At 44.1% G+C, this 22,023-nt stretch overlaps 2 long non-coding RNA genes across 3 annotated transcripts in view; one reads left to right on the forward strand and one right to left on the reverse strand.

The window, feature by feature from the left end:
- The window catches only part of LOC147031876 (uncharacterized), a 134,422-nt gene extending 115,582 nt beyond the window's left edge, over nt 1-18,840 (forward strand). Inside the window, exons 4-5 of the long non-coding RNA XR_015054742.1 lie at nt 15,737-15,883; nt 18,327-18,840. This is a non-coding gene — a long non-coding RNA (uncharacterized LOC147031876). The remainder of the gene's footprint in view (nt 1-15,736; nt 15,884-18,326) is intronic.
- Nucleotides 1-22,023, reverse strand: part of LOC147031875 (uncharacterized) — a 213,392-nt gene that overhangs the window by 145,944 nt on the left and 45,425 nt on the right. Inside the window, exon 3 of one of the 2 annotated variants that reach the window (XR_015054745.1) lies at nt 8,817-9,187. The exons of the other annotated variant lie outside the window; for it this stretch is intronic. This is a non-coding gene — a long non-coding RNA (uncharacterized LOC147031875). Of the gene's footprint in view, nt 1-8,816; nt 9,188-22,023 lie in introns of those variants that run through there. 2 annotated transcript variants of the gene reach the window in all.

Genomic DNA, 22,023 nt, shown 5'->3' on the forward strand with positions numbered 1-22,023 from the left:
AACACAACCAAATCGAACTTGCATTTTTACCAGTGTTCACAAAGCTATAATGATCGATAAGTGATTCAATAATGCGATATATATATATATATATATATATATATATATATATATATATATATATATATATATACACACCATAGTAGAGAACATTGTACTTTACGGTAATTCTACATATCGACGGTCCCCTGTGCCAGTGCGCATGCGCAGCCTGATCCGGAGCCAGGGATGTTGTGGGTGTTTCAACCTGTTCAATACTTGTTTGATAATTGTCGTTCCACGCTAATAAAGTGGTTGAACAAATTGAACTCTGTTCTTATTTATAATCAAACAACTTGATGCAGTCGAGTAAAGATCGTCGGTGCTGAGGAGGACACGACTGGGTGAAAACGGACCACGAGAACGTCGACAGTGAGTTTGGATTTCTCGGGTTCTGTACCCAATCTTCGCCCCCAGGACACTGTACACACGTGTGCATCACCGAAAATAGAACGTTTACTCCAGAATAGCTGTTCCTATGGCGCCGGTGGAAGCAGAGTGCCCGATCGAGGGTTGTGACTATATGGCTACACACGCAGAGGCGGCAGTGGTGGCCGCCATGTTGAGTATACACGCCACTGTGCACGTCGCCGCCCCCAGGGCGGCGAGCTCGAATGCCAAGATGGAGAAACTCAAGCGTCCCTCCATAGCACTGGCCGGAACGGGCGAGGCCTGGTCGTACTTCATAACCCACTGGGGCGAATACAAAACAGGTACTAAGCTTGTCGGACCTGACATAGTCGCGCAGCTACTGGAGTGCTGTGAGGAGGAGCTGAGAAAGGACCTCACTCGCGCGGCGGGTCGGAGCCTCGTGGGCAGCGATGAAGAAGACGTCCTCGACGCCATGAAGGCGCTCGCCGTCCGGACGGAGAACACGATGGTAGCTCGAGTGGCCCTGTCTAACATGCGGCAGGGACACGAGGAGCCCGTCCGGTCGTTCCACGCCCGCATCAAGGGGCAGGCGGACACGTGCAAGTATGAAATGAAGTGCACCAAGGCGGGGTGCGATCAGGTCAATGACTTCACCGAAGAGATATTGCGCAACGTGGTTGCCCGTGGCATCGCGGACCAAGCAATACAACTTGACCTACTCGGTGAGAAGAACCAGGACATGCCATTAAAGGACATGATAGAGTATATCGAGGCCAAAGAGTCTGGAAAACGCTCGGCATCGCGCCTGCTTGACACTCAGAGCACGGACGCGATCAGTAGTTCGTATCGGCGGGGAAAGCGACAGGACGTCCGTGCCAGAGTAGGAGCCAGGCCGGAAAAACGGAAGGCCAAGCCCGAAGGAGTATGCATCTACTGCGGCGAGGTGGGCCACGGCAAAACGCCTCAATGGCGCGCCAGACGCGCCGAGTGCCCCGGATACGGTAAAAGTGCCGGAAGTGTGACCGCCAGAATCACCTCGACAAGGCGTGCCTGGGGGGCCGATCGGCAAGACTCCCATCTAAGGAGAACGACGGGATGTACGACGAGCAGACGGCAGCCTTCGTCGAGCTATGCACGGCCCCCATGGCCAGCACAGAGGACGAAATGCGCACGCTGCCCATCGCTCACCACCTGTACGATGATATGTGCGATAAGTGGATGAAACGCATATCCGACCCGCAGCCATACGTCAACCTCACTCTCACCAACAAGCGCGAGGATTACAAAGCGCTGGGTTTTAACCTCCTGAAACACACCCGCGCGGTAACCCTACCCGCTATGGCAGACACGGGGTGCCAGAGCTGCCTGATCGGCATTAAAGTCGTCCAACAAATGGGCCTGAGTACCGAGGACCTCATACCTATATCCATGACCATGAAGGCCGCAAACAACAGAGGAATTCGTATCCTCGGAGCCGTGGTAGTCAGATTCGCCGGTAACAGTGACGACGCTCGGAGATTGGAGACGCGCCAAATCGCGTATGTGACGGACTCTTCAGACCGCATATTCCTCTCCCGCGCGGCCTGCATGGACCTGGGAATGATCTCGGACAGATTCCCGACACTCGGAGAGGTGAATCTGACGACCTCGGAATTGTGCGACTGCCCGCGACGCGCGGAGCCGCCGACCAAGCCGACCGCACTCCCCATGCCAGCGACCGAGGCCAACAGAGAGGCACTACAGTCACATTTACTCAGGATGTATGCTCAGAGCACATTCAACACGTGCCCACACCAGCCACTACCGAGAATGACCGGCCCGCCACTACGTCTTATGCTCAGTGAGAACGCGACACCGGTTGCCCATCACACTCCCATCTCCGTGGCCATACATTGGCAAGATGAGGTAAAAGCAGGCCTCGACCAGGACGTTCGGCTCGGCGTGTTGGAGGAAGTACCCGTCGGCACGCCGGTGACATGGTGTCACCGCATGGTAATTTGCGCGAAAAAGAATGGCAAGCCGCGACGCACCGTCGACTTTCAGGCCTTGAACAAGCATGCGTTCCGCGAGACCCACCACACCCAATCCCCGTTCCACCAGGCGAGACGCGTACCTAACGGGAAGCGCAAGACAGTATTCGACGCATGGAACGGTTACCATAGCGTCCGCCTACACGAGGACGACCGCCACAAGACGACCTTCATCACTCCATGGGGGCGCTACCGGTACCTATCTGCCCCACAAGGGTATATGGCATCGGGGGACGGTTACTCACGACGATACGATGAGATCGTCGCGGACATTGGTAACAAGACCAAGTGCGTAGATGACACGCTCCTATGGTCAGACACGATTGAGGGAGCTACTTCCAGGCGGTCCAATGGCTGGATATATGCGGCCGGAATGGAATCATCCTCAACCCGGAGAAGTTTGTCTTCAGCGCACCCACGGTGGACTTCGCGGGCTTCACCATCACCATGACCGACGTGCGACCGTGCAGCCACTACCTGGAAGCAATCCACGATTTCCCACAACCGCGTAACATCACCGACGTCAGATCGTGGTTCGGGCTTGTCAACCAGGTGGCATACGCCTTTAGTATGGCCGAACGAATGCAGCCATTCCGGAAGCTCCTGAAAAGTGGAGAACGCTTCCAGTGGTCCATGGAGTTAGAGGACATATTCCGCGAGTCGAAAGACGTGATCGTACAAGAAATCGAACACGGTGTCCGCATATTTGACAAAACTAAGCCAACATGCATCGCCACGGACTGGTCGAAGGAGGGAATCGGATTCTGGTTGCTTCAAAAGCACTGCCGATGCGTGCCAGTTAGACCATTCTGCTGCACTGATGGATGGAAAATAACCCTGGTCGGCAGCAGATTTACACACGCGGCAGAATCCAGATACGCGCCCATAGAGGGCGAGGCTCTCGCAGTCGCGGACGCCTTGGACAAAGCGCGCTACTTCGTACTGGGCTGCGAGAACCTGATCGTTGCGGTAGACCACAAACCACTGCTGAAACTCCTTTCGGACAGAGCACTTGACGACATACCCAACCCCCGCCTCAGGAACCTCAAGGAGAAGACCCTGCGTTATCGCTTCCGCATCATACATATCCCGGGAATGAAGAACAAGGCGGCAGATGCCATGTCGCGCAGGCCAGTTGGCACCACGCGACCTCCACTCATGAACCTTCCAGATGACAATGCCACCATAGCGACCCACCTCCAACCAAGCACGCACACCGACGTCCTGTCCCTCCTACGCCAAACTGAGCCGGAGTATGACGACGACGTCGAGGACAACCTGGCATGGTGTGCCGCGGGCCTCGAATCATTGCGATCAGTAACATGGGATCGCGTCAGGGAAGCCACCAGCAGCGATGGCGATATGCACATATTGGAGGGAATGACAATGAACGGCATCCCCGACTCAAAAATCGAGATGCCAGAGACAATTCGCGACTATCACCAGTACCGCGAGAACATTACATCGACAGATGGAGTGATCCTATACAAGGACCGAGTAGTCATACCACCCTCACTCCGCGGCGATGTGCTGAGTGCCCTACACGCTGCCCACCAGGGCGTATCAATGATGACCGCCCGCGCAGAATCCTCTGTATTCTGGCCAGGCATGTCGGCCGACATCAGCGCCACTCGGAAAAACTGCGAACACTGCCACCGGATGGCACCATCACAGCCTGGAGCGCCACCAACTCCACCTATTCCGGTCGTTTACCCCTTTCAGGCAGTGTGCTCGGACTTCTTTGTACACAGGGGTGCACACTACCTTGTGACAGTGGACAGATACTCGAACTGGCCGATCATCTCAAAGTCGACGGGTGGCGCCGCCGGACTCATAAACCACTTACGTCGCGCCTTCGTGACGTACGGGACACCAGAAGAGCTCGCGTCGGATGGGGGACCGGAGTTCACCTCCACCGAGACCAGGTCATTCCTGCACAGATGGGGCGTACACCACTGCTTGTCATCGGTGGCCTTCCCTCACAGCAACTGTCGCGCGGAGATTGGAGTTAAGACAATGAAACGACTTATCACGGACAACACCAGCCCGCAGGGAGAACTTGACACTGACGCTGTGCAGAGAGCGATACTACAATATCGTAACACGCCTGACCCTGACACGAAGATCTCCCCGGCAATGTGTGTCTTCGGCCGCCCGATACGCGATTTCATCCCAATTATCCCCGGGAAGTACAGACCGCACGACACTTGGCATGAGACCCTGAAAGCGAGGGAGGAGGCCCTCCGCAAACGTCATATCCGCACAGCCGACACCTGGGCAGAACACACCAAACGCCTTCCGCCACTTGCTGTAGGGGACCAAGTCCGCGTACAGAACCAGACAGGATTCCACCCAAAAAAATGGGACAAGACAGGCAGTATCGTGGAGGTACGCCAACACGACCAATACGTGATCAAGATCGATGGCTCGGGCAGTCACACTTCGGAACAGGAAATTCCTGCGCAAGTTTAGCCCAGTTCGCAATGACCAGCTGCCACCCCGGTCTATCTATGATGATCTAGCAACCCGCATCACTGTACCTGCACCCGTTGTAACACCGCAACTGCCTGACCTCGACAGCGAACCCGTGACATCTGCGACGCCAACGGGGCCCACGCCGGCACTGACGTCAGTATGCACACCCCGGCGCAAGACGACACCCGTTTTAGACACGCCAGCAGCACCAGGACGAGGCACACCGAGGCGCGCGATCCTTCAGACGCCACCATCGGCCCCTGAAACCCTGAGAGCCCCATCCCCACTGGGGCCCGATGTGACACCACCAGCACCAGCGATAGGTCAACACCGATCCACCAGAGCGACCAGCGTGCCTGCCTGGCACAAGGACTACTCCATGGAATAGTCACACGATGGGCGATATAAACTTTTGTTCATTCATTAAACTTAATATTTTCTCAGCCTTTATCTATTAACATAATAAAGACTCGGAGGGAGATAGAGAACATTGTACTTTACGGTAATTCTACATATCGACGGTCCCCTGGGCCAGTGCGCATGCGCAGCCTGACCCGGAGCCTGAGATGTTGTGGGTGTTTCAACCTGTTCAATACTTGTTTGATTATTGTCGTTCCACGCTAATAAAGTGGTTGAACAAATTGAACTCTGTTCTTATTTACATAGAGTAAAACTTCCTCCAAAACGAGGGATACGTTCTGGGATAACCTTGTGTTGAAGGAATCATTAAACACATGGGGAAATTGGGGATGTGTTCCAGGCTCCCAAAAACTGACCCTAAAACAGCCTTTTTTCACGTTTCTTTGTGTCGAATGGTGCAGCACAATTAAAGACACATTAAAATAAGTGTTCTTATCATAATAGTACTGTATTATTGCAAAATAACTCACCGTATTGTGAGGTGATTGTTGGAGGTTTGGGTGATGATTTGCTGCTGGTAGTTGCTGAATTCGGCCTAAAGAATTGTGTTTTCAGCACTTGCTTTGCCTTCTGTTTTCACTCCCTGTGAAGTTCTGTGTGGGGATTTATCTTCGGCCTTCCGTCCCGCCCTAATGGTTCATTCATTCACGCCATATTGACTGGTCAAAGATGAAGCAGAAACTGATGATAATTTATTCAGGATATCAAGTTTGATCTCCATGGTCATTGTTTTCTTCTTCTTCTTCTTCTTCTTCTTCTTCTTGTTCTTGTTCTTGTTCTTGTCTGGGTGGTTCAAATTGGGTCTTTGGAGAGCTATAACGATCGACGTAACTGTAAGTTCACTTGATGACGACAGGTTTATTTATATGCACACGCATTTAAAATTAAATTGATATACACGTGCAGCAGTTGTACAGAAATGAAATAGTCATTAAGTAATGTAATAAGGAAAATAATAATAAAATCTTTGGGAAAACTGCGGCCGTTTTTGTCACAATTAATCCAGAATGTAAATTCGAACTGCGATTACGATGGCGGCAGGTGGCGATTTGTATCATCGGATGTATAAATGAAATGTTAATTAACCCTTTTCCACACAAAGGAGGTAGGTGGGGGAGGGGGTCTTTTTAGCCTAAGAAGACCTACCTTCTGTGGACAAGGGTAAAGTGCAGTACAGTAACAAGGAATAAGAATAATATATATATATATATATATATATATTGGGGAAAATACCAGCCACGATCGTGTAAATGCGAAACACACCCTCGCGTTGGGGAGGTTTTGACGCATTTAATTCAGCATGTCAAATGAAACCGCGCTCGAGGAAGTTTTACTGTATGTATGCATATGTGCTTCTATATATAAATATATAAATAAATAATATGGAAGAGGCAAAGCCGAGAGGCGAACGTAGAATTCTTCTTACATTCGATGCTGCAATTTCCGGTTACTTCGGCCTGGATTCCAGATCAGCTATCAAATAATGTAAATCACGATTAAAAATTATTTGTTGATGATGCGGGAGATATCTTTATTAAAATCAGTTTTGGAAATATACACTTTGTCTGATATTTGGGTCTTTCATGTCTCCGATGATGCCTTTATCTCCCGGAATGCATCATTCCCCATGACAAAAACCGGAAGCAAAAAAGAACCGGAAGCAAAAGAGTCATAGTCAACGACACGGATTCCAAATTGTCTGGGTATTGTGTTGTTGTTTCCTATTCTCTCATGTGCACGCGTTAAGTAATATTCACAAGACAGAAATAAAACCCAATCGTGTTTATACACCGCACAGCGTTAAAAAAAAGGAAGCAAAAGGGTCATAGCCAACAATACGGATTCCAAATTGCCAGGGGTATTGTGTTGTTGTTGTTTCCTATTCTCTCATGTGCACGCGTTAAGTATGAAGCTCACTGCATTCGCTAATATGGAATAGGCAAAGCCTCGAAGCGAACGTAGAATTCTTCTTACATATATCAAATTAAAGTCTTTTTACTATGAAAAAATAAATATTACCTTAACAACAACAACTACACCGCCGAGAACAGGATCTCATCTGCAAAAATAAACATTACCTAAACATTACCTTCACAACAACGACTACACTGCCGAGAAAAGGATCTCATCTGAAAAAAAAAAATTCCTTCAACATTACCTTCACAACGACAACTACACCCCTAGAACAGGATCTCATCCAAAAAAATAATATGACCTCAACATTACCTTCACAACAACTACATCGCCCAGAACAGGATCTCATCTACAAAAATAATCATAACCTCAACATTACCTTCACAACAACAACTACACCGACGAGAAAAGTATCTCATCTGAAAAAAAATCCTCAACATTACCTTCACAACGACAACTACACCGCCTAGAACAGGATCTCATCTAAAAAAATTAATATTACCTCAAAATTACCTTCACAACAACAACTACACCACCTAGAACAGGATCTCATCTTAATAAAATAAATCCTCAAAATTACCTTCACAACGACAACTACACCGCCTAGAACACGATCTCATCTAAAAAAATTAATATTACCTCAACATTACCTTCACAACGACAACTACACCACCTAGAACAGGATCTCATCTAAAAAAAAATAAATCCTCAACATTACCTTCACAACGACAACTACACCGCCTAGAACAGGATCTCATCTAAAAAAAATAAATCCTCAACATTACCTTCACAATGACAACTACACCGCCGAGAACAGGATCTCATCTTAATAAAAAAAAATCCTCAACATTACCTTCACAACAACAACTACACCACCGAGAACAGGATCTCATCTTAATAAAAAAATCCTCAACATTACCTTCACAACGACAACTACACCGCCTAGAACAGGATCTCATCTAAAAAAATTAATACTCGAAGCGAACGTAGTATTATTCTTACATTCGCTTATGACTTTACCTATAACTTATTCACAACTGTATACCCAATTTCCGGTTACTTCGGCCTGGATTCGGGATCAGCGATCAATTAATGTAAATCACGATTAAAAATTATTTTTTGATGATGTGGGAGATATCTTTATTAAAATCAGTGGAGGAAATATACACCTTGTCTGATATTTGGGTCTTTCATGTCTCTGACAATGCCTGTATCTCCCGGCATGCATCATTCCCCATGACAAAAACCGGTAACAAAAAAAAACCAGAAGCAAAAAAAAACCGGAAGCAAAAGGGTCATAGCCAATGACATGGATTCCAAATTGCCAGTATATTGTGTTGTTGTTGTTGTCGTTTCCTATTCTCTCATGTGCACGAGTTAAGTATGAAGCTCACTACGTTCGCTATATATATATATATATATATATATATATATATATATATATATATATATATATATATATATATATATATATATATATATATATATATATATATATATATATATATATATATATATATATATATATATATATATATATATATATACATATATCATCAAGCATGGACGTGGGAGCATAATGCTTTGGGGATGTTTCTCAGCCAGTGGGCCCGGCAATCTCGTTAAAGTGGATGGCATCATGAAAAAGGAGCAGTACATCAAGATCCTTGAGGAAAACATCAAACAGTCCGCAGAGAAACTTCACCTCGGGGAGCATTGGACGTATCAGCAGGACAACGATCCAAAACACACCGCAAAGTCAGTCAAGAAATGGTTCTGGGATAATGATGTAGACGTTCTAGAGTGGCCAAGCCAAAGTCCAGACCTCAACCCAATCGATAATCTGTGGAGGGAGCTCAAGACCAGAGTGATGGCAAGGAAGCCTTCCAACCTCAAAGACCTGGAGACCTTCGCGAAGGAGGAGTGGGCCAAAATACCTGTAGAGACATGCAAAAACCTTGTGAGCAAGTATAAAACCGTTTGGAGGCTGTGATCATAAACAGAGGCTTTTCCATTGATTACTGAATGTGACTTTGAACTGATCTAAAGGGGCTGTCACACCTTGACGTTTTAGCCAGCATATGGCAACATATAAAAATGTATGTAAAACGTTGGCGTACGCTGAACTATTGACGTTTTTTTTCCAGTTTTTGGCGTATTCATGAGTTGGACGTATGCATAACGTATTAGTAACGTACACAGAACGTTTCGATAACTTATAGATAACTTATACCAACGAATGCTTAGCGTGTTGGCGGCGTTCAAATTGTATGCCCAATGATAGTCTAACGTATGCATTGCGCGCGGCAGCGTATCGCTGACAATCACGTAGCATAGCCTATTAAAAGGCTGCCGCTCAACGATTCAAATCATAACCGCACTAGAAATCGAAGTGTCAACATCACCGTCATGCCCTGTCACACCTTGACGTTTTAGCCAGCGTATGCCAACATATGAAAAATTTGTCTAAAACGTTAGCACACGTCGAATACATAATGGGTAAGTTTTGTATACGTTAAGAGCATGCTGAAGCACGCTGGCATACGTCGTAGTTCGCCGAGTTCGTCGACAAATTTTAAGCATGCTCAAAATATTGACGTATGCCAGCGTACGACTCACACGTTCCGCATACGCTGGCCATAAGTTGTAGGCACGTTATGCGATTGTTGATACACGTCGACACACGTTACTTGTAAGTTACTCACAAGTCGAAACACGTCGAGGTAATGTTTAGCGTACCCGAAACTTATTTCTAACCTATGAGTAACATGCTTTGAACCTATGAGTGACGTATCTCAAACGCATATTGACGTATGTAGACATATTTGACGTCTTCTGGCCGACCACAGAACTTACTGAACGTGTTTCTAACTTACAGCTACTGTATAATGGCGTATTGGCAGTGTTTAGGAGAATTGGTATATAAAAATGGGGTTCACACAGGAGAAACCCATCAGTGTTCCACACTCCATGTTTTTGTTTTTTTGTTTTTTTTTTTCTTCGGCATGACGGTGATGTCGACACTTCGATTTCTAGTGCGGTTATAATATAATATAAATAAAAGGCTGCCGCTCAACGATTTAAATCATAACCGCACTAGAAATCGAGAAATAGAAACACGTTCAGTAAGTTCTGTGGTCGTCTGGAAGACGTCAAATACGTCTACATACGTCAATATGTGTTGGAGATACGTTACTCATAGGTTCAAAGCACGTTACTCATAGGTTAGAAATAAGTTTCGGGTACGCTAAACATTACCTCGACGTGTTTCGACTTATGAGTAACTTACAAGTAACGTGTGTCAACGATCGCGTAACATGCCTACAACTTATGGCCAGCGTATGCGGAACGTGTGAGTCATACGCTGGCATACGTCGAAAAATTGAGCATGTTAAAATTTGTCGATGAGCTCGGTGTACTACGACGTATGCCAGCGTGCTTCAGCGTGCTCTTAATGTATACAAAACTTACCCATAACGTATTCGACGTGTGCCAGCGTTTTAGACAAATTTTTCATACGTCGGCATACGCTGGCTAAATCGTCAAGGTGTGACAGCCCCCTTAAGCAAGGGTATGAATAATTCTGGGGATGACATTTTTTGTAAAACTATCAATAAAATACCCCCGAAACAATGTATTTCTTGAAATGTCTCTTGCAGTGATTCTTTCAGCTGTTTGTCACATTCTTATGTAACTTCAGCCAGAAGAAACTCATTCTTCAAATAACACGATTCAAAATACTCCAAATTTGGTAAGGGTATGAATAATTTTGGGCTTAACTGTAGGTTCTGTTTTCACGGCTGTCTGTCTGTCTGTCTCTCTGTTTGCTTGTCTTTGAGCAGGATATCTAAAAAAAGTTATGGATGGATTCAGACGAAACTTGGTGGACAGGTTGGTTGAGTGAGAAGGACAAATTGATTAGATTTTGGTGAAGATCCGGATGCAGATCTGGCCAGTAAGTAGGATACAATACGTAAACCGTTTAATCTGGTGGAGGAATGCGTGGAACCGAGTGCTGTTCCAATTAATATTATAATTGTGTCATTGTTGATGTCGTTGTCATTGTTGTTACCCTTGCCAGAGGAGACTGAATTGCACCTGGGATCATTTGTTTGTCTGTCTGTTTTTTGTCCGCACAGAACATGAGGATGTATATTAATTACGTCGTATTGAAATGAAATGATACTTCATGATAATGGTACATTATGATAATGATAATGACAATAATAATGATAAGGATAATTATAATGGTGCAAAATGATGATTACAACGTAACATAATGATAATGATAAATTACGTGGAATGACACAAGTTGCGAAACAGTACCATTTTAGATGGCGTTCTCCCAAGGTTAAAAAAGAAAAAAAACATGAAAAATCCTCGATCTTTTTACAGTGAAGTCAAAAGCATCGTAGCCGAACCAACTATGATAATAATCCTGAACCGAGCAGCCGGTTTACCAGTCACTATACAAACCTCCATATAACAGAGCGGCCAGTTTACCAGCCACTATGCAAACCTCCATAACCCGAGCGGCCGGTTTACCAGCCGCTATACAAACCTCCATATAACAGAGCGGCCAGTTTACCAGCCGTTATACAAGCCTCCATATACCTGAGCGGCCGGTTTACCAGCCGTTGTACAAACCTCCATAACCCGAGCGGCCGGTTTACCAGCCACTATACAACCCTTCATATAACAGAGCAGACAGTTGACCACCCACTATACAAACCTCCACATAACCGAGCACCCAGTTTACCAGCCGTTGTACAAACCTCCGTATAACAGAGCGGCCGGTTTACCAGCCGTTGTGCAAACCTCCGTATAAGAGAGTGGCCGGTTTACCAGCCGTTGTACAAACCTCCGTATAAGAGAGCGGCCGGTTTACCAGCCGTTGTACAAACCTCCGTATAAGAGAGCGGCCGGTTTACCAGCCGCTATACAAACCTCCATATACCCGAGCGGCCGGTTTACCAGTCGCTATACAAACCTTCATATACCCGAGCAGCCCCTTTACCAGTCGCTCGACAAACCTTCATATAACAGAGTGGTCGGTTTACCAGCCGCTATACAAACCTCCATATACCCGAGCAGCCAGTTTACCAGCCACGATACAAACCTCCATATCACTGAGTGGCCGGTTTACCAGCCGCTATACAAACCTCCGTATAACAGAGCAGCCGGTTTACCAGCCGTTGTGCAAACCTCCGTATAAGAGAGTGGCCGGTTTACCAGCCGTTGTACAAACCTCCGTATAAGAGAGCGGCCGGTTTACCAGCCGCTATACAAACCTCCATATACCCGAGCGGCCAGTTTACCAGCCGTTGTACAAACCTCCGTATAAGAGAGCGGCCGGTTTACCAGCCGTTGTACAAACCTCCGTATAAGAGAGCAGCCGGTTTACCAGCCGCTATACAAACCTCCATATACCCGAGCGGCCAGTTTACCAGTCGCTCGACAAACCTTCATACAACAGAATGGCCGGTTTACCAGTCGCTATACAAACCTTCATATAACGAGCGGCCAGTTTACCGGCCGTGATACAAACCTCCATATACCCGAGCAGCCAGTTTACCAGCCACGATACAAACCTCCATATCACTGAGTGGCCGGTTTACCAGCCGCTATACAAACCTCCGTATAACAGAGCAGCCGGTTTACCAGCCGCTATACAAACCTCCGTATAACAGAGCGGCCGGTTTACCAGCCGTTGTGCAAACCTCCGTATAAGAGAGCGACCGGTTTACCAGCCGTTGTACAAACCTCCGTATAAGACAGCGGCCGGTTTACCAGCCGCTATACAAACCTCCATATACCCGAGCGGCCGGTTTACCAGTCGCTATACAAACCTTCATATACCCGAGCAGCCCCTTTACCAGCCGCTATACAAACCTCCATATACCCGAGCGGCCAGTTTACCAGTCGCTCGACAAACCTTCATACAACAGAATGGCCGGTTTACCAGTCGCTATACAAACCTTCATATAACGAGCGGCCAGTTTACCGGCCGTGATACAAACCTCCATATACCCGAGCAGCCAGTTTACCAGCCACGATACAAACCTCCATATCACTGAGTGGCCGGTTTACCAGCCGCTATACAAACCTCCGTATAACAGAGCAGCCGGTTTACCAGCCGCTATACAAACCTCCGTATAACAGAGCAGCCGGTTTACCAGCCGCTATACAAACCTCCGTATAACAGAGTGGCCGGTTTACCAGCCGCTATACAAACCTCCGTATAACAGAGCAGCCGGTTTCCCAGCCATGATACAAATCGACATATAACTGAGCATCCAGTTTACCAGCTGCGACACAAACTTCCATATAACCGAACATCTGGTTTACTGTCCACAATTCAAACCTCCATCTCCTCGAGCAGCCAGATTTTTCTCCAGGGAGCTCAGGGTGGGGGAGCCGAAAGTCCAAGGAGCTCAGATTTTGAAGGGTGAAATAGCCACTTGCATTTTGTGGTTGTTGCCAGGTATATTGAGGAACACCCATTTGTCGAGGTCGACCATGATACTGGCAGGAAGTGTTGGCTACTCATCGATGTGCATGTGGAAGTCACCACATTCCCACTCGTATGGAATCTTGCCTTCCCCAACGTCAAGAAGGTACACAGCAAATTCCTAGTTGATACATTCTCCTTCTTCTGTTGCAAGGGCTACGCGCATATTTATGGTGAGTTTATGTCCTTCTAGCTTGTCCGACAAGCAAAAGCTCTTTCGGCATTGTGATACGATTTGTAGGGAAAATCTGCCGCCAATCAGCAATGAAGATGACTGTGAAGCCTCAAAGTGGATGATTCTCCTGCTTGAGGATATCTGTTATGATAAGCTGCCTTGCAGATATTCATTATTTGAAGTAGACTTGGAAAAACAGCATGATAAGCTGTTTTACACATTAATACGGTGTTTGGTCAAGCTGGAAAAAAAACCCCCAGGGGGATGTGGGAGGTATTATTATTATTACTATTGTTTTGTAATAACATTCCTCAGTCCACCTGAGCTCCTGAACACATACAAAGCTTTCGTCTGCACCCTGTTGGAGTACTGCTCTCCCCTCTGGGCTGGTACTCCTGCCTCCCACCTTTTTCGGCTTCATACTGTGGAAACCAAGGCATTTCGGATCATTGGCATCTCCCGCGATGAGGTTGAGTCTTTGGGCCTCTCACTCTCTCACCGAAGGCAGGTCGGTGGTCTTTCTGTCTTCTACCATCTTCTCTTCAGTCTCGCCCCCCCCCTTGCTGTCTCTACGATTTGTCCTCACCATATTTATGCAAGGCGCTCAAGGTCCGCCAACAACCCCCCTTTGGTAAAACTACCAAAATCACGAATCACTGCTCACCTTCACGCTTTCATTCCTCTTTTTCCCTGTCTTTGGAACATACTCCCACACTCTCTTCAATTCCACTCCTCCCTCCAGTTCTTCAAAACTGCTGTTCTCTACCATCTGAGAATGGTGGAGAAAAAAAACTGAGTTTAGGCATTCAGACTTTTTGCATGCAGTGTCAGCTGTGCAGCCATTTGAGGTAAGGGAGGAGATGGAGGGGGAACATTCACCAGAAACCGACTTAACTAGATGCCCCAAAGATTTGGAGGAGTGAGACAGTTTTGAGAGTTCAGACTTGAGATTAGAAAGATGTTGTTTCCTGGCTCTCCTGAGGGTAGACACACACTTGTTGCAAGCTTTGTGGAAGGAACTGAGATTGCCTTCAGTTGGATTTGCCTTCCATGAGGCGAATACAATTTTTTTCAGGAAAACTGCCTCGCCACAAACTTCAGTGTATCATGGGTGGGAGGAAGAGTAGGACAACTGAAGACGAAATGTGATAAATTGGTTCATGAGAGCAAATTTCTTTGCAAAAATTCCGAGGATGAATTGAAAATTGATGGTTTTCTGCAACTCCCTTTGACCTTTTGACCAAATTATTAATTTGTCTTCTCCATATTCTCATCATCAAGCTTTGTTGAAAATTTGATGACAAAAGCTCAAATGGCAAAAAGTTACGGCACGGAAAAACACACACACACACACACACACACACACACACACACACACACACACACACACACACACACACACACACACATACACACACACACACACACACACAACCCCGTTTCTGCTGAGTGGAGGATGGGCTAATGAGAAAGCATCTGAAAATGCAAAGGGCGGCTATGTCCGTTTTGTATTTGGACTTCTTTGGTATGCTAAACATGACAAAAACAGCTTTAAAAAAAAACACAAAGAAATTGACGATTTTAGGTGACCTTGACCTTTTGACCTCAAAAGCAATGGCTTCAGTGACCCAATGTGCAAACCCTACTCAAATTTCAAGTCGATCATAATATGCAATTAAATCTTTGTGCAAGTAACAAGTTTCACTGTTAGTCGGTTTTGATATTTTATTGTCTTAATTTCCACAATACATAAGCACAAATAAATTCGTTATTTTTTGCGACTTTACAATACACTTTCAGCACAGGACTCAGAATGCCAAGGACTCGGACTCAGACCCGGACCAGGTGGACTCGACTACAACACTGGTCATAGTGTGTTGGTACTATGGCCAAACTACCCTGCCTGCATTACATAAGCTGCTGAGATGTGGAGACAGCATCGACATGGTTGGTGAAATGGCCTTTACTGTTCATTATTTGCTTTGTGTTGATCTCAAAATAACATAATAATTATTGTTATTATCAGCATTGATCTGATAAAACTCTCCCTGCTGGCATATTTGACCAACTAATAAATTTGGAAACCCTCTGGTTGAACAATAATTACCAGCTCCAGTCTCTCCTTGTGGGAGATGTTCACAGATCTTTACTCTATGCAAACAATCCTGAAACTTACAATATAAATAAATATAAAATCAGTAGATTACATACATGAATTAATACTGTGTTAATGAGTGATCATTCAAATCAGGAGTTTGCTTCGAGAGTCAATTTATAAAAAAAAATATTATCTCTCTGGTTGGTATATACTTTTCTTTGACAATATATTTTCCTTTATTAATATGCCTTTTCTGAGTTTAACTTACCTGATACCAACTCTAATTTTCTTTTAAAACTGGAAAAACGATGTGTGACCACATAAGTGTGCTTCACTAACTTCACAAACTACTAAGTTATTGTGGCAGTAAAAAGCAATATAAGAAAAGAGAAAATCCTCCGTTCAGTGTGTTGTACAAGTGGGAGAAACTTGAGCTGGTTTTTGTTCAGGTACAACTTGTCTAAGTTCACAAGATGGTCAAAAACACCCACAGGGAGAGTCTGGAGTTCATTATATAATGTATTGTGTAATTGCCAAACTTCTACATTTCAACCTACGGATGATGTAAATTTTGTTATGTTAGACTTTTGGCGGAAGTGGGGTCACGTGTGACGATGATATGAACGATAATGAATACATGTGAATGTGTTATTACTTCCGCCACCAAAGGTGAAGGAGATTATGTTTTCACCCCTTTTTATCTGTTTGCCTGTTTGTTACTTGCAAAATCGAAGGTTTTTGGTTATATAGTACATTGCGGAAGTATACGATGGCGGAAGTATCTTGGTTCGTCGATTTTGTTATTGTCTGCCTGTCTGTCTGTTTGTGAATTTTTTGTTTGTGACCTACAGGTCACAATTTTAAACCAATCTTCAGGAAACATCACCAAGTTGTAGAGGCAGTCTCAACTAAGAAGCCTATTGATTTTGAGGTCAAAGGTTAAAGGTCATTTTGAGGTCAAATTTCTAACGGTTATTTTTCATCTGATTGACTTGAAAATTAAACAGCAATTATTGAGTGCATTACTGAATTGGGAAACCAAGTAATTTTGAGATCAAAGGGTTAAAGGTCAACTCAAGGTCAAACTTCTAAAATCATCAATTTTCAACTGAACAATCGTAAATTTAGATCTGATTAATTTGAAAGTTGAACAGTATTTGCATAGTCCATCGCTGAATTGGGAAACCTATATTTTTAGGTCAAAAGGTCAAAGGTCAACTCAAGGTCAAACTTCTGAAATCATCTATTTCAATCTGAAAAATAATCAATTTTCATCCGATTGACTTTGGTTAAGATTGTCAAGTTTTATCTTAATGAAATTGACAATTTCTTGTATCCATGGTAACCTTTGGAGAGGAGGGTGGATTTTGCAAGTGCCGTGTTCTGCATGACATCATTTTCTTCTTTGTCTGTTTGTGTGCACGATGACTCAAAAAGTTGCGGACAGATCCAGATGGAATTTTGTTAACAGGTTGAGTGTGTGACAAGGACAAACTGATTAGATTTTGGTGGAGATCTGGATCCAGATCTAGATATGATAATTTTTTAAGTGATTCTTTACCATTGAGAGATAGGGCTAAACCGATATATAGAATGATATCTCAAAAAGTTTTGGACGGATTCGGACGAAACTTGGTGTACATCCTGGGTTCGTTACACGGATGAATTGATTCGATATTGGTGGAGATCTGAATCCAGATCTGGATACGATAATTATTTAATGTTAAAAGTAATTCTTCACCATTGAGAGATCAGGCCAAAAACGATATTTGACATGATATTTTGAAAATGTATTGGACCCTATATGTTCTTGTGGATCAGGCACAGTGTGGCGGAGGTATGCGCTCGACCGAGTACCCTTCTAGTTTGATATATATTTTGGACTAAAAAACAGTTCTTTCTTATTGGTTGAAAGATATTTAAGAGGAAATCTATCTTCGTCATGTAATTACAGTAACAATTCACAAAATATAATGCAAACTTTATTTACAATAATGTTCACTAAAAATCGAATAAAATTTCAACACAAAGTTAATGAGAGTCTGTGATTAGAACAAAGGCTTCTTAGTCTCGTTCCATGAAGACAGCAAACAACTTTGTCATGTTCTTGAACAGGGAAAAGGGGATCCAAGAAGACCTCATAATTATAAAATATACAATTAATTGGAGTCTGTCTGTCTGACTGAGATGCATCAGGTCATTACTTATCAAATCTCAGAAAACTTGTCAGGTGCACTGAGGGTCATACGATGATGGTTATAGTTACTTCATTTCCCCCTGCCCCTCCCCCAGGGATTTTTGCACCATGGACAAACGCCACGTAAAAAGAAAACTAGAAAAACATCCTTAGATGAAACATGAAATGGACAAATGATTATATTTTTGGCAAGAGGAGATAAATGCGACCTTACATGTTAACTTTCATCTCTCTGTGAGTTTAAAGATGTTTGACTTCGAAGTATTACATCACAAAGAAAATGCAGTTAACTTCGCATTGAGGTTAAAAACTCTGGATTGTCAGGAGCAAAATTGAAAAATATTTTGGGACTTTTCTTCCTGACACTATAAATGGCATCCCTTGTTATTTAGAAAATGTATTTAGAAAATTTTTCATGTCTCTTTTGCTTATTTATTATGATGTATCAAGTACCCAATTACAAAGACGGATTAATTGATTGGCTGATTGGAGCTCTGTTTCAATCTCCGTGTGCGTCTGTCCCTGAATAAATCTGAAGAAGAAGACGTCGGAATACAAACGGCTTTCCATTTTGAATTTTTATTTTGATCTTCCTCTTCGTGTGTTATTGTATACCAGGGTGTTTCAAAAAGATTGATACAACTTTGACTTCCTGCCATTTCTTTGTTTTTTGACCTCTACCGTTTTCCTCTTCAGGGTTTGGTGGTGTTACCATGGTATTTGTTCCCTGGGATTTCTAGCTCCGTAGCTCAACTATGCCATTGACATTGAGGCAGAAGACAAAAATGGTGGCTCTGTGGTATGAGACTAAATCATATGTACACACCAACCGGAGGTTCTGCCAGGAATATGACCTCAGTACACGTGATGGACCCACAAATTATGCCATTCAATGTATTGTGAAACATTTTGAGCACAAGGGTTCAGTGCACAACCAGAGCAAGGGCAACAGTGGCAGGCCAGCATCAGTAACCAAGAGCACCAGCCGATTTTGGGTGGGGCATGTGGGGGGGGGGGCAATATACCCTCCTTTGTTTGTTTTTACAATTAAGATAAAAAAATATCCCATAAGTAACAAAGCGAAACGGAACCCAAGTGCATGGATGTCTTCTTCCAACCACGGCAGATATCGTGGTATTTGCATAGATTGATGTGATTGTCTGCATCCTTTTTCAAATCAGATTAACAGTTAGCTGCAGACTATAATGCCCTCTCCATCCTGTCATTTTCCCATTAGTGTGGGGACTCTGTAATTCAAGTTTTAACTTGGAAGTATAACGATTTGATGGATCTCATCTAAAGTAAAGCTAAAATGGACGCAAGGAAGTTTTTTGTGAAAGCGACTGTTGAGCTACCTGTGGATGATTCACAACAGGATATTATTATAAGTGCCCCAGGTTGAACCCAGCCACCACTGCTTTGCTCGCCTCTCGATGTCGTATCAATGCAAGTACAGCAAGACGACCTCAAACCTTTGGAAGCAGTGAGCATAGGTTCTCTCAGCACGCATTCTATTGAAGATGTTGTAAGAAACAGAAATGTTACAGATCTCGGAGAAAAAAGTATCGGGCCAAATCAGCCACATCTGACTGGTTTTCCAAAGAGAATAACTGGAAAAAAATGGTCGTTCTTTTTCAGTTTTCTACTCCAACAAATTCCCTTGGGTTGAATATGCTGTTCAACAAGGTGCTGTGTCCTGCTTTCCCTGCCGTCACTTCTACTCAGAAAAAGGCCGTGCTGAGCATTCATCCATCACAACAGGCATGCAGGATTGGAAGAAAATTGTGGAAAAATTGTTGAAACATGCCGTCTCCCAGGTTCATTTGAAATGTATGGAAAAGTGACAAAGCTTCAAACATAGTAAAGAAACAGAATCGGTAGCATTGAAGCTTTTGGAAAGTCATCAAAGCACCATTAAGAGAAACTGGAACTACCTTGCAAAGGTTTGTGACATTGTCAAGTTACTTTCAAAGCTTGGCTTGCCGTTTCGTGGGCACAATAAGGGAAAGGAATCTAAATTGAAAGGGAATTTCCTTGAATTTTGTGATTTCTTTTCAAAGTATGACAGAACTTTTAATAAAATGCCGACGAGATTTTAATTGCACAAGTCCTGAATTTCAAAATGAAATGCTGCAGAACTGTGCAGATGTGGTTCTCAAAGAAATTGTACAGGCAGTGAATAACACTGGGATTTTTTTTGCTGTCATAGCATATGAGGACGTATCGTTTAAGGCAGAGCAGCTTTCAGTTTGTATCAGATATGCAGAAAACCTCGACATCAAATAAAGGTTCCTGTGCTTTGTCAATCGCTCATCTTCCTGAAATGCAGAAGGCATTTATACTGCCAAAAAGAAAGCTTTGGAGCCAAATGGATGACAGAACATGTTGATAGTTGCCCAATATTTTGATGGTGCTGCGGTGATGTCAGGACACGTAACTGGGGTTCAGCAGCGAATGAAAGATGACCATCCGTTTGCAATGTATGTACATTAGTCAAGTATCTACGGAGGGTATCCGTGCAACACCCCTCCACCTCCCAAGACTCTACCAATCCAACTTCCTTTTATGGTCCTATTAGACATTTGAGATGTTAACAAAAACAAATTTCCGTCACTCAGGAGATATTCAAAATGGCGTCCAAAATGGGTAACATCATATAATATGGTATATAACATCTCAAAAATGTGACAAATTGGAAAAAATAATCATTGGGATTTGGTTCCTGGTCATTAGTAACTAATTTCCGATTTGCCATTTTTTAAAATCTACAATGGCGTCCAAAATGGCTGGTAAAATATGCAAAAATCAGAGAAAATTATATATAACAGCCAAAACCTGTGACAAAATTGAAAATTAATCATTCCAATAAAATGTTTCTTATCATTAGTAACTAATATCTGGTTATTCTAATTCAGTTGCTATTTTTGAAGTTGAGTACAAAGTCATAGTATTCCACCTTAGAATATCTGATGAAAGAATAATGGTACTAAAATGGACATTTTAAAAAACGATTGTCCACCGCTTATCAAACTATGCTCGCAAGCTTTCATTATACAAGAAACACTTGTGATGATTCATACAATTGCCAGTACTTTGGCATGGAATTCCAGCTAGGAATATCTGGTAACAGCAAAAATGCGACTAAAATGGGCATTTTATATAGCGATTGTCCACTGCTTATCAAACTATGCGAGCAAACTTTCATTTTACAAGGAACACTTGTGATGATTCACACAATGCCATTTTGTTATGGCATTCCACAGAGGACTATCTCCAAATTATCTCCTGTAACTACAGTTCATACATCCGGTTTGACTCCTGCAGGAGTGTCAGAATCAGTCTTTGTCAGAATCGGAGTCTAGGCTAGAGTAGTCACATTCATCATCATCTCCAAGTTCATCATCAGATGTGTCATCATCTCCAAGTTCACTGATATGCTTCACTGATTGCTTCACCAAGTGTGATGTCGGTGCTGTAGATCAGGTAAAATGCCCAGGTGTTGTCATCTGGTTCTACTTTGGTGAAGGCTAGCTTCGGACCCAGAACAGGATGAGTTTCTAGTTTGCGTTTAAGTCTGTCAGCACGATCGTTCGGATTGGGGAATTGTGTCTCCTCCAGCTTTGCAATGTAGAGGAGACGCAACGAAGATAGCTGTACTACGTTACGTCCAATGATTATTGTCTCATCTACGTACTTTGCCACATGATTGAAGCATGCTTCATGTGCAGCTTCCAATGCTGCTTGTTGAACAACAGCCTCAACAGCTTTGTTCAACAACAACAGTTTTCTGCT

Source organism: Eptatretus burgeri, chromosome 2, assembly GCF_056783735.1.
Source record: "Eptatretus burgeri isolate ZD-2024b chromosome 2, Ebu_testis_v1, whole genome shotgun sequence".
NCBI lineage: Eukaryota > Metazoa > Chordata > Myxini > Myxiniformes > Myxinidae > Eptatretus > Eptatretus burgeri.